This window comes from Gouania willdenowi, chromosome 12 (assembly GCF_900634775.1).
Source record: "Gouania willdenowi chromosome 12, fGouWil2.1, whole genome shotgun sequence".
Classification (NCBI taxonomy): Eukaryota; Metazoa; Chordata; class Actinopteri; order Blenniiformes; family Gobiesocidae; genus Gouania; species Gouania willdenowi.
The window spans coordinates 22,276,631-22,293,935 of NC_041055.1; the positions used below are offsets into that span (position 1 = coordinate 22,276,631).

Sequence of the window (17,305 nt, forward strand, 5' to 3'; positions counted from 1 at the left end):
CTCTTTAAATGCAAATGAGACACTCCATACCCCACCCCCTCTCCAGGTTGCAGAGGTGACACTCGGTTCGATAGAAGAGATACGATTACCTAGCAGCGCAGAAACCTTTTATTCACACGTTATTTACAAAATGTCAACAACGGAAGACTTGTCCATCCAGCCTTACATGTTCCAGCCAGAGTCTGACCTGGCGGAGCGAGATGAAAATGAAGATGATGAACCTGCAGAACAACATCTTCATAAGGATGTTAACAAGTGAGCTAACACAAGCCCCAAGCTAACACTAGCGCCAAGCTAACGTCACAAAATGCATTTTAATACAGTCTTTTCGGAGACAAAAACGGCAAAATGAAATGACCAATGAAAACTTTAGACTTAAATTAAATCACGTAGGCCATATCATCAAGGATCTAAAACGAGCACACAGCGCTAACATATGAAGATGGTGCAACTGCTAATGCTAACAAAACAATGACAAGGACGTCTTTTCATCACACTTTTTAGCGTTATTTACAGCTTACTGAAGTGTTCTGTTCATCGTCTCCAAAGATAGAAGGAATTAAACCCTCAATCAGACAAAGTCTTTCGGCAAATCCTTCTTTATACTGGCGGAGGTTGCTGAAGCAGTCATCCTTGAAGTGCTTCACACACACAAAAATGATCTTACCCACAGATGTGGGTACATTTCCGTAAAAAATAAAACTCAACCAGGCACTTCGAAAAGGTTCTGATGCTGGGAGACGGTGTAATGAAGCGTGTGGGTTACTACATCCAACAACCAAACATCTTGACTTATCCTCTCGTAACTTCGGCATCCTTGAGCTTAGACTACAAAATAAAAGCCAGAAATAAAAATGGCGGATTGCTTGAAGTGTTGGGCCTGGAGTCGATGTCTTAATTTGGCAGTTCCGCTGCAAATACTGTGACATTGTTCAAAAAACGTAATAGAGAATAGACATACAGAAACAGATTGAAAAATGTGACCAAAACATAATATAAGAACAATGTGCCAAATTTAAAAACAACTGTTCTGATCATAGTAAAAGTATTTAAAGAGGCTCAAAAATGAGTATGCTCAAGTATTTGGCGACAGCCCTGTTTATTTTTATTTATTTTTTTTGTGCTTCTAGTGACTTGGCTTTATATTTTCTTTGCCAGTCAAAAAGGGCAGGAAGGGTTGGCTGAGTCTCAGGCTGTCATGGTTTCTGTTGAAACAGGCGAGGAAAAAAAAATAGAAGAACCATAGATATTAAGAAATGAACACGGCACTGTTAGTACAGTATCACTTTTTGGTATTGATACTTCATTTAGTATCAAGTTTTTTGACAACACTAATACTGCCATCTGGGGTGATTAGTTGCCCCTGGGCCTGTTGTCTTGCCTCTGCTGGCTGTGGACCCGGCCACTGGCGGGCACACGCTGGTTTTTCCCTGGGTGTGGGTCTTGGCCCTTCTGCTGGAATCTCGGATGGGGGGCTCCCTGGGCCCACACCGGGGGTTGGGTGTTGGGGCATGGGTAAGTGTGGGGGAGTGGGTGCTTGCGGGGGGCCTTGAAGCTGGTTTTCGGGGCAATGGCAGGGTGTGTTGGGTCCCTGGCCCCTGGAGCTTGCTTGGCTTTGTGTGGGAAGGGGGGGAGCGCCGCTTCTCGACATGGGGTCTCTGAGGCTTTAATGTTGGGACATGGGTGGGTGTGGGGGGGTTGGTGCTTGCGGGGGGCCTTGACGGCGGAGTGTGTTGGGTCCCTGGCCCCTGCGGCTTGCTTGGCTTTGAGTGGGAAGGGGGGGAGCGCCGCTTCTCCTCATGGGGTCTCTGAGGCTTTAATGTTGTGACATGGGTGGGTGTGGGGGGGTTGGTACTTGCGGGGGGCCTTGACGGCGGGGTGTGTTGGGTCCCTGGCCCCTGCGGCTTGCTTGGCTTTGAGTGGGAAGGGGGGGAGCGCCGCTTCTCCTCATGGGGTCTCTGAGGCTTTAATGTTGTGACATGGGTGGGTGTGGGGGGGTTGGTACTTGCGGGGGGCCTTGACGGCGGGGTTTGTTGGGTCCTTGGCCCCTGCGGCTTGCTTGGCTTTGTGTGGGAAGAGAAGGAGCACCACTTCTTGGCCTGGGGTGTCTGAGGCTTCTCGTGGGGCGACTTGGCCTTGAGGCGGTTGGCTGGAGCCTCTTGAAAGCAGCTTTTTATGGCATTGATCTGTTTCCACAGAGCCGAGCCGGGCTCAGCCTCCATCTCTTGAACTTTACTCAACCCACCACTCATCACAAACTCTTGCCGAGCTTCGCTGTCATGAGGCAGCACCTTGCTGAACTGGCCAAGCACATGATTGAGGATGTTGCTGGGGGCATTGTTGAGGAGAGGCTCTAAACTGGGCAGGTGAGTGCACTTCAGCAGGATGTTCTTCAGAGACTTCTCCAAGCTGCTCGCCCCTGTGTAGAACAGCAGCACTTTAGGCAGTAGGCCTTCAGTGGCCACAGCCTTGGCGTGCTCTGGTGTATGATGTCCAATCTGACCAATGGACCATACTGTGGCCCCCTTGATGTGTTCGTTATCTTCCTCGGACAGACAGATGGCCAGCTGGTGCAACCCCTTGGAGAGGATGACGGCCATAGCTAGGTTTTCACCATGAGAAGCGACGCATCCCAACACCATGATCCCGGGAATTCTCATGCTTCCATGGCTTTTATCCAGGTAGTCCACCACCTCCGCTAAACCACCGCAGTTCACAAACCTCTGAGCAAACTCTGCATTGTGTCTCACCACTTCCCACATCAGGGTGATGACATCTTTCTTTACATATTCATCCGGGTCCTGGAGGCAGACCATGACTTCTGAGAAAATGTCCGCCGCGATTACCATCTCAGCTAATTCTACCGAGTGTTTAGTGATCTGAATGAGAGTGGACAGCACCTGCCTCTTCACTTTGGCATCTGGGCTGTGGATCATCTGTACCAGGAGTGCAATGGTGTCCATGTTGACCTCTTCCCAAACCAGTTCAGAAGTGTTTAGAGAGAACGGTAGAGAGACTGCATCTGCATCCACCACAGCCTGAGCCGGCATTGCATCTTGTTGTGCAATGTTGCCCGGAGCCAATGCGGCAGCCTCTTTTACCTCGGGGTCCTTCAAAGAGATGCCCAAAGCATCCAACCCACCACAGTCAACCACAGCCTGGGACAGCTCAGGCGAGTGATTGGCCACAGCACGCAGCACAAACGCTGCAGCCTTCTTATAATGCTGATCCTGTGAAGGAATAGACTTGATCAACTGGCCCAGAATGTCTTTCTTCACCACAATCATTGCCAGCTCTTCACTGTGTTCTACAAGGTGGCCCAGAGCCACAACTGCATTGTGCTGGATGCTGGGATCCTCATCCAACGTGAGAAGGCGGAACTGGGAAATAATTTTTTCCTTTTGGTGGAAGTCCATGTTCTGAGGGTTTTTTGACAAATCAACAAATGTTTCCATAAACTCCATCCTGAACAGCAGGAAGCGGTCATAGGCTTCAATCATCTGTTGTTGAATCATGGTGGGTCTGTCAGAAGATGACTCCATATCAACTTTTTGGTTTAAGAGAGTGCTTTCCATTTTGTTCTAAAATTGTTTCTGTAAATCCTTGTTGAGGTATTAAACTGTCTTTGTTATTGACCTGAAGATGAGTGGCTGCTTCAACGGATTCTTTCAACTATTAGGCATCAACGGAACATTTGATTTTAATAGAACCTGTGACATCATCAAATGCAAAGGAATATGCTGACTCCTGATTGGCTGCAGATGAGAAGCTGTGACATCAACAGCAGAGGGAAATACTGACTTCTGATTGGCTGCTGAATAAGACTTGTTAGTTCACACAGGAATGATGCTGGTTGCCCTTTGGTCTTTACCCATATGCTGGGGTCTCAGGTGGGGTGCTCCCTGGACCTTCAACTGGGGGGGTTAAGGGTGCGGCATTGATGGGTGTGGAACAAGATTTTTAGGGACATTCTTGGCTGAATTTTGGGGAAAATGGCCCGTGGCCCTCGCTAATTTCCGACATGGGAATTTATCGTTTCTATCGTAGGATGATATATTCTGACCAGTGATAATGGTTTTGACGATATTTATCGTCAAAGATACCATATTGCACATTATACACTTCATTTCTTAAAATTTGTGACTTGTCTTTGCAGTAATAAATGCTTTCTTGTTGAAAACTGTTGTCCTTTCTGGGTCTCGTTTTGTTCTTTTGACTTACTTTATGACTATAAGGGAAGTAAACCAATTTCCAGTCAACATAAAACTCATAAATATTAAAAAATGTACACAATTTGAAGAATTTCAACTCCAAATTCCCTCACTTGAGATGAAATATGAACCAACTAAACTTTTAGTGGCCCTGGACATACAAACCTTATTTCTTGGGCAGTTTTTTCCTAAATAATAGTGCAACTGGCTTTGTCATTGGTGTTGAAAAACTAAGTTCAATGGCCACATACGACTAAGTTTGTCCTCAAGTGGGCCAAACCAAAAAAATTTGTGAAAGAGGACAGCACAAATTCCAAATAGTGGTGCCCTATTTATGCACATTTACATATAATAGATATTTTAAGTCACTTTTGATATCCTGAAAATTTACTTGAATTTGTAACTGAGTTTTTCAAAACTTGCAATGTAAACTGCCAGAATTCTGTGGGATAATTTACTAGAATTTTAGAAAAAATGCGATTAATATTAATATTACTACAATGTGGTATAGCTAATGCAAGCCCCAATGGATTTTTGGTGTTTTATTGAATTTGGAAATTTGGAGGGAGTGATATAACTGCAACTTACTGTTTTTGAGGTTTCACAAAGTTAGGTTTCTGCTGTATTTCAATATTTTTTTCTTTCAGTGGGCCAAACTAGATACTCTGGTGGGTCGAATTTGGGCCACATGCCTTAAGTTTGACACACAATATGATACATAGATAACCTACAGATGAGAGGATAGTCATCAGTGTGCCAGACTATTAATTAATACAACATTCATAAAGTACATGGGACACCAACCTGCTCTTCTTGGTTAAAATCGTATCAAAATACCATAGCCACTAATTGTTTTGCAAAGAACCAGCCATTGATATAGACTTAATTGCCACTCACTCACTGTCACCTCTTCTATTACACAATAATCCAGCAATTCTGGACAAATATGAGTAAATATTGCTAACATGATATTCAATGCATTCCCATTGTCTTCTATACCAGGTAAAGTCACTCAGGTTTTTAGGACACACGCTGAACCATGAAATGTATTTGATTGCCTCGTAGTTTTATGCTCTGTGATTGGACCTTCCAATTTGGGGCCCACGGGCCAAAGTTGGCCCGCTGGTGATTGGCTTTGGCCCGCTACTCATTTTTGAAATTGCTATTTTTATTTTTCATATATATTTTTCTCCATTTCCAGCAGTCTGAATGTATTTTTTGTTGCACTTCTTCCCCATCACCACAAATTGCCATAGTTTTACATTAGGAGTAGGGGGGCGCTGTTGAGCCCCCGTCAGCTCAGATCTGTAAGCATATGACCAGTGAGTGAGAGGATGTTGGAGACAGATCTGAGATAGAGCGCGTGGGGCAGTGGCACAGTGATAATAACAGAAAGTTTTAAATGTTTGGGAATATAATTCCAACATTTTCTAAAAAAAAAAAAAAAAAACGCAACAGCATTTGAGTAGTTTGTGCGTGTGGATGTAGTCAGTGAGGAGCTTCAAATGGAACTTCCGTCTGATGACAAGTTGAGAGAGCTCCTCTTTGCAGGACTTCTACAGGTGTGTTCCTGCACACAGGTAAGATCTGCAATCATGCACAGGTGATGCTGTCCTTCTTGAGCAGTTATACAGTATATGTATATTTCTGTGAGCAGGCTTTCAGCTTATCGATTGATACGAAAACGTATCAATAGACTACCAGTCTATGCATTCACAGCGCCCCTCATTGACCAGTTCAGGTGACGTGATATGTGCACCACGTGACTTAAAGTTCCGTCAGTTTTATTTTAGCTCTTATTTATTTTTAGCTATCCCGTTAAATTTTTTTATTTTAGCCTTATCCCTGACCCTAACCCAGGAAATACCACAAATTGTTTTTTTCCTATATGTATTAAAGTGGAATTTGCCGTGTTAAATGTGTTCAAATGAAAAAATATATATGACAAAAGTGGGATTCGAACCCACGGCAGCGTAAGGAAAAATCCTCGTGTCACTGCAACATGAATTATTAGTTTTGGCCTGCTGCCCTCCACCGCAATTAATATTTGGCTTTTCAATGAAAATAATTTGGGCACCCCTGCTCTGTAGTTTAATTACGAAAACACAAATATTAAAAGCTTCATCGTCTATTTTATTATTGGTTTCTTTATAGGGTTGTCACGATACTTGATTTTCAAACTCAATACCATTTTCGATACCACGGAGCAGAAAAAAGACAAGAAATTTAGAAGCATAATTTCCTATAATAAAGTTGAGAATACAATCTATAAACAGTAGGGATGTAACGATTAATCGTAAGGCGGTTAAAAATCGATTCATAGTTATCACGGTTGATATCGATTTTCTGAAAATTGAATCGCAGTACTTTTTTTAACCAGCAGAGGGCGCTGTCCACAACTGTAGGCGGCGGGCGGAGTCTGCTAATACTTTCTGTCTGGCTGCCTTCTACTCTTAAATATGTTTATAAATGATTCATTACCCCTTAAGCACCGAAATATCTGTAATATTACTTGAATATCTGTAAAAGTCACGTTTTTCTATTAGATCTGTCTGCTATTATAGCTTCTCTTCTTCACTGAAAGATATCTGCATGCCAACCGACCACTGTGTTACCAGCGCCCTCTGCTGGTCCAAACAAATATGACGTAAATCAGTGCAATCACGTTTGTTTTTTTTTTAAAGTCCAATTGTTAAGGCACAAAATACATTTTCAGTTGCACTTTTAAAAGAAAAAGAACTATTATGCAGTTTTGCATTGTTTATTATAGAACCAGAATTTAAATTAATAGGCTTCATTTTTATTTGTATTATTCCTTTATTTATTTCATTCAAGATTTATTTTTAGTTAAATTGCATTCTTTTGAATAGTTTATCAAGGAATTCTTTTGACAATAAAAAATAAAAGGAAAATAATACAGTATTTTCTAGTTTTTTTCCCCAAAAAAAAAAATTGTCTACAGTCCCATTTTGTAAAATAAATCGTGAGAGAATCGTATTGTGAACCCAGTATCGTGAATCGAATCGTATCGGGAGTTGAGTGAATCGTTACATCCCTAATAAACAGTATACAAAGTATTTTTAAATAAAATGAAATGTAGTACAACATTTAACAACACTTGTAAACAAAAACTATTACACTTTTTTGAGAAAGTCTAACAAAATTTAGTAGCACCTTAAACATTTTTAAGAACAATGTGCCAAATTTAAAAACAACTGTTCTGATCATAGTAAAATTATTTAAAGAGGCTCAAAAATGAGTATGCTCAAGTATTTGGCTGCAGCCCTGTTTATTTTTTTTATTTTTTTTTGTGCTTCTAGTGACTTGGCTTTGTATTTTCTTTGCCAGTCAATTAGGGCAGGAAGGGTTGGCTGAGTCTCAGGCTGTCATGGTTTCTGTTGAAACAGGTGAGGAAAAAAAAAGAGAAGAACCATAGATATTAAGAAATGAACACGGCACTGTTAGTACCGTATCACTTTTTGGTGTTGATACTTTATTTAGTATCAAGTTTTTTGACAACACTAATACTGCCATCTGGGGTGATTAGTTGCCCCTGGGCCCGTTGTCTTGCCTCTGCTGGCTGTGGACCCAGCCACTGGCGGGCACACGCTGGTTTTTCCCTGGGTGTGTGTCTTGGCCCTTTTGCTGGAATCTCGGATGGGGGCCTCCCTGGGCTCAAACCGGGGGTTGGGTGTTGAGGTATCGGTAAGTGTGGGGGAGTGGGTGCTTGTGGGGGGCCTTGAAGCTGGTTTTCGGGGCAATGGCGGGGTGCATTGTGTCCCTGGCCCCTGGAGCTTGCTTGGCTGTGTGTGGGAAGGGGGGGAGCGCCGCTTCTCGACATGGGGTCTCTGAGGCTTTAATGTTGGGACATGGGTGGGTGTGGGGGTATGGTGCTTGCGGGGGGCCTTGACGGCGGAGTGTGTTGGGTCCCTGGCCCCTGCGGCTTGCTTGGCTTTGAGTGGGAAGGGGGGGAGCGCCGCTTCTCCTCATGGGGTCTCTGAGGCTTTAATGTTGTGACATGGGGGGGTGTGGGGGGGTTGGTACTTGCGGGGGGCCTTGACGGCGGGGTGTGTTGGGTCCCTGGCCCCTGCGGCTTGCTTGGCTTTGAGTGGGAAGGGGGGGAGCGCCGCTTCTCCTCATGGGGTCTCTGAGGCTTTAATGTTGTGACATGGGTGGGTGTGGGGGGGTTGGTACTTGCGGGGGGCCTTGACGGCGGGGTGTGTTGGGTCCCTGGCCCCTGCGGCTTGCTTGGCTTTGAGTGGGAAGGGGGGGAGCGCCGCTTCTCCTCATGGGGTCTCTGAGGCTTTAATGTTGTGACATGGGTGGGTGTGGGGGGGTTGGTACTTGCGGGGAGCCTTGACGGCGGGGTTTGTTGGGTCCCTGGCCCCTGCGGCTTGCTTGGCTTTGTGTGGGAAGAGAAGGAGCACCACTTCTTGGCCTGGGGTGTCTGAGGCTTCTCGTGGGGCGACTTGGCCTTGAGGCGGTTGGCTGGAGCCTCTTGAAAGCAGCTTTTTATGGCATTGATCTGTTTCCACAGAGCCGAGCCGGGCTCAGCCTCCATCTCTTGAACTTTACTCAACCCACCACTCATCACAAACTCTTGCTGGGCTTCGCTGTCATGAGGCAGCACCTTGCTGAACTGGCCAAGCACATGATTGAGGATGTTGCTGGGGGCATTGTTGAGGAGAGGCTCTAAACTGGGCAGGTGAGTGCACTTCAGCAGGATGTTCTTCAGAGACTTCTCCAAGCTGCTCGCCCCTGTGTAGAACAGCAGCACTTTAGGCAGTAGGCCTTCAGTGGCCACAGCCTTGGCGTGCTCTGGTGTATGATGTCCAATCTGACCAATGGACCATACCGTGGCCCCCTTGATGTGTTCGTTATCTTCCTCGGACAGACAGATGGCCAGCTGGTGCAACCCCTTGGAGAGGATGACGGCCATAGCTAGGTTTTCACCATGAGAAGCGACGCATCCCAACACCATGATCCCGGGAATTCTCATGCTTCCATGGCTTTTATCCAGGTAGTCCACCACCTCCGCTAAACCACCGCAGTTCACAAACCTCTGAGCAAACTCTGCATTGTGTCTCACCACTTCCCAAATCAGGGTGATGACATCTTTCTTTACATATTCATCCGGGTCCTGGAGGCAGACCATGACTTCTGAGAAAATGTCCGCCGCAATTACCATCGCAGCTAATTCTACCGAGTGTTTAGTGATCTGAATGAGAGTGGACAGCACCTGCCTCTTCACTTTGGCATCTGGGCTGTGGATCATCTGTACCAGGAGTGCAATGGTGTCCATGTTGACCTCTTCCCAAACCAGTTCAGAAGTGTTTAGAGAGAACGGTAGAGAGACTGCATCTGCATCCACCACAGCCTGAGCCGGCATTGCATCTTGTTGTGCAATGTTGCCCGGAGCCAATGCGGCAGCCTCTTTTACCTCGGGGTCCTTCAAAGAGATGCCCAAAGCATCCAACCCACCACAGTCAACCACAGCCTGGGACAGCTCAGGCGAGTGATTGGCCACAGCACGCAGCACAAACGCTGCAGCCTTCTTATAATGCTGATCCTGTGAAGGAATAGACTTGATCAACTGGCCCAGAATGTCTTTCTTCACCACAATCATTGCCAGCTCTTCACTGTGTTCTACAAGGTGGCCCAGAGCCACAACTGCATTGTGCTGGATGCTGGGATCCTCATCCAACGTGAGAAGGCGGAACTGGGAAATAATTTTTTCCTTTTGGTGGAAGTCCATGTTCTGAGGGTTTTTTGACAAATCAACAAATGTTTCCATAAACTCCATCCTGAACAGCAGGAAGCGGTCATAGGCTTCAATCATCTGTTGTTGAATCATGGTGGGTCTGTCAGAAGATGACTCCATATCAACTTTTTGGTTTAAGAGAGTGCTTTCCATTTTGTTCTAAAATTGTTTCTGTAAATCCTTGTTGAGGTATTAAACTGTCTTTGTTATTGACCTGAAGATGAGTGGCTGCTTCAACGGATTCTTTCAACTATTAGGCATCAACGGAACATTTGATTTTAATAGAACCTGTGACATCATCAACTGCAAAGGAATATGCTGACTCCTGATTGGCTGCAGATGAGAAGCTGTGACATCAGAGGGAAATACTGACTTCTGATTGGCTGCTGAATAAGACTTGTTAGTTCACACAGGAATGATGCTGGTTGCCCTTTGGTCTTTACCCATCTGCTGGGGTCTCAGGTGGGGTGCTCCCTGGACCCCCAACTGGGGGGGTTAAGGGTGCGGCATTGATGGGTGTGGATCAAGATTTTTAGGGACATTCTTGGCTAAATTTTGGGGAAAATGGCCCGTGGCCCTCGCTAATTTCCGACATGGGAATTTATCGTTTCTATCATAGGATGATATATTCTGACCAGTGATAATGGTTTTGACGATATTTATCGTCAAAGATACCATATTGCACATTATACACTTCATTTCTTAAAATTTGTGACTTGTCTTTGCAGTAATAAATGCTTTCTTGTTGAAAACTGGTGTCCTTTCTGGGTCTCGTTTTGTTCTTTTGACTTACTTTATGACTATAAGGGAAGTAAACCAATTTCCAGTCAACATAAAACTCATAAATATTAAAAAATGTACACAATTTGAAGAATTTCAACTCCAAATTCCCTCACTTGAGATGAAATATGAACCAACTAAACTTTTAGTGGCCCTGGACATACAAACCTTATTTCTTGGGCAGTTTTTTCCTAAATAATAGTGCAACTGGCTTTGTCATTGGTGTTGAAAAACTAAGTTCAATGGCCACATACGACTAAGTTTGTCCTCAAGTGGGCCAAACCAAAAAAATTTGTGAAAGAGGACAGCACAAATTCCAAATAGTGGTGCCCTATTTATGCACATTTACATATAATAGATATTTTAAGTCACTTTTGATATCCTGAAAATTTACTTGAATTTGTAACTGAGTTTTTCAAAACTTGCAATGTAAACTGCCAGAATTCTGTGGGATAATTTACTAGAATTTTAGAAAAAATGCGATTAATATTAATATTACTACAATGTGGTATAGCTAATGCAAGCCCCAATGGATCTTTCGTGTTTTATTGAATTTGGAAATTTGGAGGGAGTGATATAACTGCAACTTACTGTTTTTGAGGTTTCACAAAGTTAGGTTTCTGCTGTATTTCAATATTTTTTTCTTTCAGTGGGCCAAACTAGATACTCTGGTGGGTCGAATTTGGGCCACATGCCTTAAGTTTGACACACAATATGATACATAGATAACCTACAGATGAGAGGATAGTCATCAGTGTGCCAGACTATTAATTAATACAACATTCATAAAGTACATGGGACACCAACCTGCTCTTCTTGGTTAAAATTGTATCAAAATACCATAGCCACTAATTGTTTTGCAAAGAACCAGCCATTGATATAGACTTAATTGCCACTCACTCACTGTCACCTCTTCTATTACACAATAATCCAGCAATTCTGGACAAATATGAGTAAATATTGCTAACATGATATTCAATGCATTCCCATTGTCTTCTGTACCAGGTAAAGTCACTCAGGTTTTTAGGACACACGTTGAACCATGAAATGTATTTGATTGCCTCGTAGTTTTATGCTCTGTGATTGGACCTTCCAATTTGGGGCCCACGGGCCAAAGTTGGCCCGCTGGTGATTGGCTTTGGCCCGCTACTCATTTTTGAAATTGCTATTTTTATTTTTCATATATATTTTTCTCCATTTCCAGCAGTCTGAATGTATTTTTTGTTGCACTTCTTCCCCATCACCACAAATTGCCATAGTTTTACATTAGGAGTAGGGGGGCGCTGTTGAGCCCCCGTCAGCTCAGATCTGTAAGCATATGACCAGTGAGTGAGAGGATGTTGGAGACAGATCTGAGATAGAGCGCGTGGGGCAGTGGCACAGTGATAATAACAGAAAGTTTTAAATGTTTGGGAATATAATTCCAACATTTTCTAAAAAAAAAAAAAAAAAACGCAACAGCATTTGAGTAGTTTGTGCGTGTGGATGTAGTCAGTGAGGAGCTTCAAATGGAACTTCAGTCTGATGACAAGTTGAGAGAGCTCCTCTTTGCAGGACTTCTACAGGTGTGTTCCTGCACACAGGTAAGATCTGCAATCATGCACAGGTGATGCTGTCCTTCTTGAGCAGTTATACAGTATATGTATATGTCTGTGAGCAGGCTTTCAGCTTATCGATTGATACGAAAACATATTAATAGACTACCAGTCTATGCATTCACAGCGCCCCTCATTGACCAGTTCAGGTGACGTGATATGTGCACCACGTGACTTAAAGTTCCGTCAGTTTTATTTTAGCTCTTATTTATTTTTAGCTATCCCGTTAAATTTTTTTATTTTAGCCTTATCCCTGACCCTAACCCAGGAAATACCACAAATTGTTTTTTTCCTATATGTATTAAAGTGGAATTTGCCGTGTTAAATGTGTTCAAATGAAAAAATATATATGACAAAAGTGGGATTCGAACCCACGGCAGCGTAAGGAAAAATCCTCGTGTCACTGCAACATGAATTATTAGTTTTGGCCCGCTGCCCTCCACCGCAATTAATATTTGGCTTTTCAATGAAAATAATTTGGGCACCCCTGCTCTGTAGTTTAATTACGAAAACACAAATATTAAAAGCTTCATCGTCTATTTTATTATTGGTTTCTTTATAGGGTTGTCACGATACTTGATTTTCAAACTCAATACCATTTTCGATACCACGGAGCAGAAAAAAGACAAGAAATTTAGAAGCATAATTTCCTATAATAAAGTTGAGAATACAATCTATAAACAGTAGGGATGTAACGATTAATCGTAAGGCGGTTAAAAATCGATTCATAGTTATCACGGTTGATATCGATTTTCTGAAAATTGAATCGCAGTACTTTTTTTAACCAGCAGAGGGCGCTGTCCACAACTGTAGGCGGCGGGCGGAGTCTGCTAATACTTTCTGTCTGGCTGCCTTCTACTCTTAAATATGTTTATAAATGATTCATTACCCCTTAAGCACCGAAATATCTGTAATATTACTTGAATATCTGTAAAAGTCACGTTTTTCTATTAGCTCTGTCTGCTATTATAGCTTCTCTTCTTCACTGAAAGATATCTGCATGCCAACCGACCACTGTGTTACCAGCGCCCTCTGCTGGTCTAAACAAATATGACGTAAATCAGTGCAATCACGTTTGTTTTTTTTTTAAAGTCCAATTGTTAAGGCACAAAATACATTTTCAGTTGCACTTTTAAAAGAAAAAGAACTATTATGCAGTTTTGCATTGTTTATTATAGAACCAGAATTTAAATTAATAGGCTTCATTTTTATTTGTATTATTCCTTTATTTATTTCATTCAAGATTTATTTTTAGTTAAATTGCATTCTTTTGAATAGTTTATCAAGGAATTATTTTGACAATGAAAAATAAAAGGAAAATAATACAGTATTTTCTAGTTTTTTTCCCCAAAAAAAAAAATTGTCTACAGTCCCATTTTGTAAAATAAATCGTGAGAGAATCGTATTGTGAACCCAGTATCGTGAATCGAATCGTATCGGGAGTTGAGTGAATCGTTACATCCCTAATAAACAGTATACAAAGTATTTTTAAATAAAATGAAATGTAGTGCAACATTTAACAACACTTGTAAACAAAAACTATTACACTTTTTTGAGAAAGTCTAACAAAATTTAGTAGCACCTTAAACATTTTTAAGAACAATGTGCCAAATTTAAAAACAACTGTTCTGATCATAGTAAAATTATTTAAAGAGGCTCAAAAATGAGTATGCTCAAGTATTTGGCTACAGCCCTGTTTATTTTTTTTATTTTTTTTGTGCTTCTAGTGACTTGGCTTTGTATTTTCTTTGCCAGTCAATTAGGGCAGGAAGGGTTGGCTGAGTCTCAGGCTGTCATGGTTTCTGTTGAAACAGGTGAGGAAAAAAAAAGAGAAGAACCATAGATATTAAGAAATGAACACGGCACTGTTAGTACCGTATCACTTTTTGGTGTTGATACTTTATTTAGTATCAAGTTTTTTGACAACACTAATACTGCCATCTGGGGTGATTAGTTGCCCCTGGGCCTGTTGTCTTGCCTCTGCTGGCTGTGGACCCGGCCACTGGCGGGCACACGCTGGTTTTTCCCTGGGTGTGTGTCTTGGCCCTTTTGCTGGAATCTCGGATGGGGGCCTCCCTGGGCTCACACCGGGGGTTGGGTGTTGAGGTATCGGTAAGTGTGGGGGAGTGGGTGCTTGTGGGGGGCCTTGAAGCTGGTTTTCGGGGCAATGGCGGGGTGCATTGTGTCCCTGGCCCCTGGAGCTTGCTTGGCTGTGTGTGGGAAGCGGGGGAGCGCCGCTTCTCGACATGGGGTCTTTGAGGCTTTAATGTTGGGACATGGGTGGGTGTGGGGGGTATGGTGCTTGCGGGGGGCCTTGACGGCGGAGTGTGTTGGGTCCCTGGCCCCTGCGGCTTGCTTGGCTTTGAGTGGGAAGGGGGGGGAGCGCCGCTTCTCCTCATGGGGTCTCTGAGGCTTTAATGTTGTGACATGGGTGGGTGTGGGGGGGTTGGTACTTGCGGGGGGCCTTGACGGCGGGGTGTGTTGGGTCCCTGGCCCCTGCGGCTTGCTTGGCTTTGAGTGGGAAGGGGGGGAGCGCCGCTTCTCCTCATGGGGTCTCTGAGGCTTTAATGTTGTGACATGGGTGGGTGTGGGGGGGTTGGTACTTGCGGGGAGCCTTGACGGCGGGGTTTGTTGGGTCCCTGGCCCCTGCGGCTTGCTTGGCTTTGTGTGGGAAGAGAAGGAGCACCACTTCTTGGCCTGGGGTGTCTGAGGCTTCTCGTGGGGCGACTTGGCCTTGAGGCGGTTGGCTGGAGCCTCTTGAAAGCAGCTTTTTATGGCATTGATCTGTTTCCACAGAGCCGAGCCGGGCTCAGCCTCCATCTCTTGAACTTTACTCAACCCACCACTAATCACAAACTCTTGCCGGGCTTCGCTGTCATGAGGCAGCACCTTGCTGAACTGGCCAAGCACATGATTGAGGATGTTGCTGGGGGCATTGTTGAGGAGAGGCTCTAAACTGGGCAGGTGAGTGCACTTCAGCAGGATGTTCTTCAGAGACTTCTCCAAGCTGCTCGCCCCTGTGTAGAACAGCAGCACTTTAGGCAGTAGGCCTTCAGTGGCCACAGCCTTGGCGTGCTCTGGTGTATGATGTCCAATCTGACCAATGGACCATACTGTGGCCCCCTTGATGTGTTCGTTATCTTCCTCGGACAGACAGATGGCCAGCTGGTGCAACCCCTTGGAGAGGATGACGGCCATAGCTAGGTTTTCACCATGAGAAGCGACGCATCCCAACACCATGATCCCGGGAATTCTCATGCTTCCATGGCTTTTATCCAGGTAGTCCACCACCTCCGCTAAACCACCGCAGTTCACAAACCTCTGAGCAAACTCTGCATTGTGTCTCACCACTTCCCACATCAGGGTGATGACATCTTTCTTTACATATTCATCCGGGTCCTGGAGGCAGACCATGACTTCTGAGAAAATGTCCGCCGCGATTACCATCTCAGCTAATTCTACCGAGTGTTTAGTGATCTGAATGAGAGTGGACAGCACCTGCCTCTTCACTTTGGCATCTGGGCTGTGGATCATCTGTACCAGGAGTGCAATGGTGTCCATGTTGACCTCTTCCCAAACCAGTTCAGAAGTGTTTAGAGAGAACGGTAGAGAGACTGCATCTGCATCCACCACAGCCTGAGCCGGCATTGCATCTTGTTGTGCAATGTTGCCCGGAGCCAATGCGGCAGCCTCTTTTACCTCGGGGTCCTTCAAAGAGATGCCCAAAGCATCCAACCCACCACAGTCAACCACAGCCTGGGACAGCTCAGGCGAGTGATTGGCCACAGCACGCAGCACAAACGCTGCAGCCTTCTTATAATGCTGATCCTGTGAAGGAATAGACTTGATCAACTGGCCCAGAATGTCTTTCTTCACCACAATCATTGCCAGCTCTTCACTGTGTTCTACAAGGTGGCCCAGAGCCACAACTGCATTGTGCTGGATGCTGGGATCCTCATCCAACGTGAGAAGGCGGAACTGGGAAATAATTTTTTCCTTTTGGTGGAAGTTCATGTTCTGAGGGTTTTTTGACAAATCAACAAATGTTTCCATAAACTCCATCCTGAACAGCAGGAAGCGGTCATAGGCTTCAATCATCTGTTGTTGAATCATGGTGGGTCTGTCAGAAGATGACTCCATATCAACTTTTTGGTTTAAGAGAGTGCTTTCCATTTTGTTCTAAAATTGTTTCTGTAAATCCTTGTTGAGGTAATAAACTGTCTTTGTTATTGACCTGAAGATGAGTGGCTGCTTCAACGGATTCTTTCAACTATTAGGCATCAACGGAACATTTGATTTTAATAGAACCTGTGACATCATCAACTGCAAAGGAATATGCTGACTCCTGATTGGCTGCAGATGAGAAGCTGTGACATCAACAGCAGAGGGAAATACTGACTTCTGATTGGCTGCTGAATAAGACTTGTTAGTTCACACAGGAATGATGCTGGTTGCCCTTTGGTCTTTACCCATCTGCTGGGGTCTCAGGTGGGGTGCTCCCTGGACCCCCAACTGGGGGGGTTAAGGGTGCGGCATTGATGGGTGTGGATCAAGATTTTTAGGGACATTCTTGGCTAAATTTTGGGGAAAATGGCCCGTGGCCCTCGCTAATTTCCGACATGGGAATTTATCGTTTCTATCGTAGGATGATATATTCTGACCAGTGATAATGGTTTTGACGATATTTATCGTCAAAGATACCATATTGCACATTATACACTTCATTTCTTAAAATTTGTGACTTGTCTTTGCAGTAATAAATGCTTTCTTGTTGAAAACTGGTGTCCTTTCTGGGTCTCGTTTTGTTCTTTTGACTTACTTTATGACTATAAGGGAAGTAAACCAATTTCCAGTCAACATAAAACTCATAAATATTAAAAAATGTACACAATTTGAAGAATTTCAACTCCAAATTCCCTCACTTGAGATGAAATATGAACCAACTAAACTTTTAGTGG

The 17,305-nt window shown here is 44.1% G+C and overlaps 3 pseudogenes; all 3 read right to left on the reverse strand.

The window, feature by feature from the left end:
- Positions 1-1,331: 1,331 nt before the first annotated feature.
- LOC114473735 (sperm-associated antigen 6 pseudogene) lies at positions 1,332-3,658 on the reverse strand (annotated as a pseudogene).
- A 4,181-nt stretch (positions 3,659-7,839) lies between these two features.
- Positions 7,840-10,208, reverse strand: LOC114473478 (sperm-associated antigen 6 pseudogene; annotated as a pseudogene).
- Positions 10,209-14,429: 4,221 nt separating this feature from the next.
- On the reverse strand, positions 14,430-16,604 carry LOC114473736 (sperm-associated antigen 6 pseudogene; annotated as a pseudogene).
- Positions 16,605-17,305: the final 701 nt, after the last annotated feature.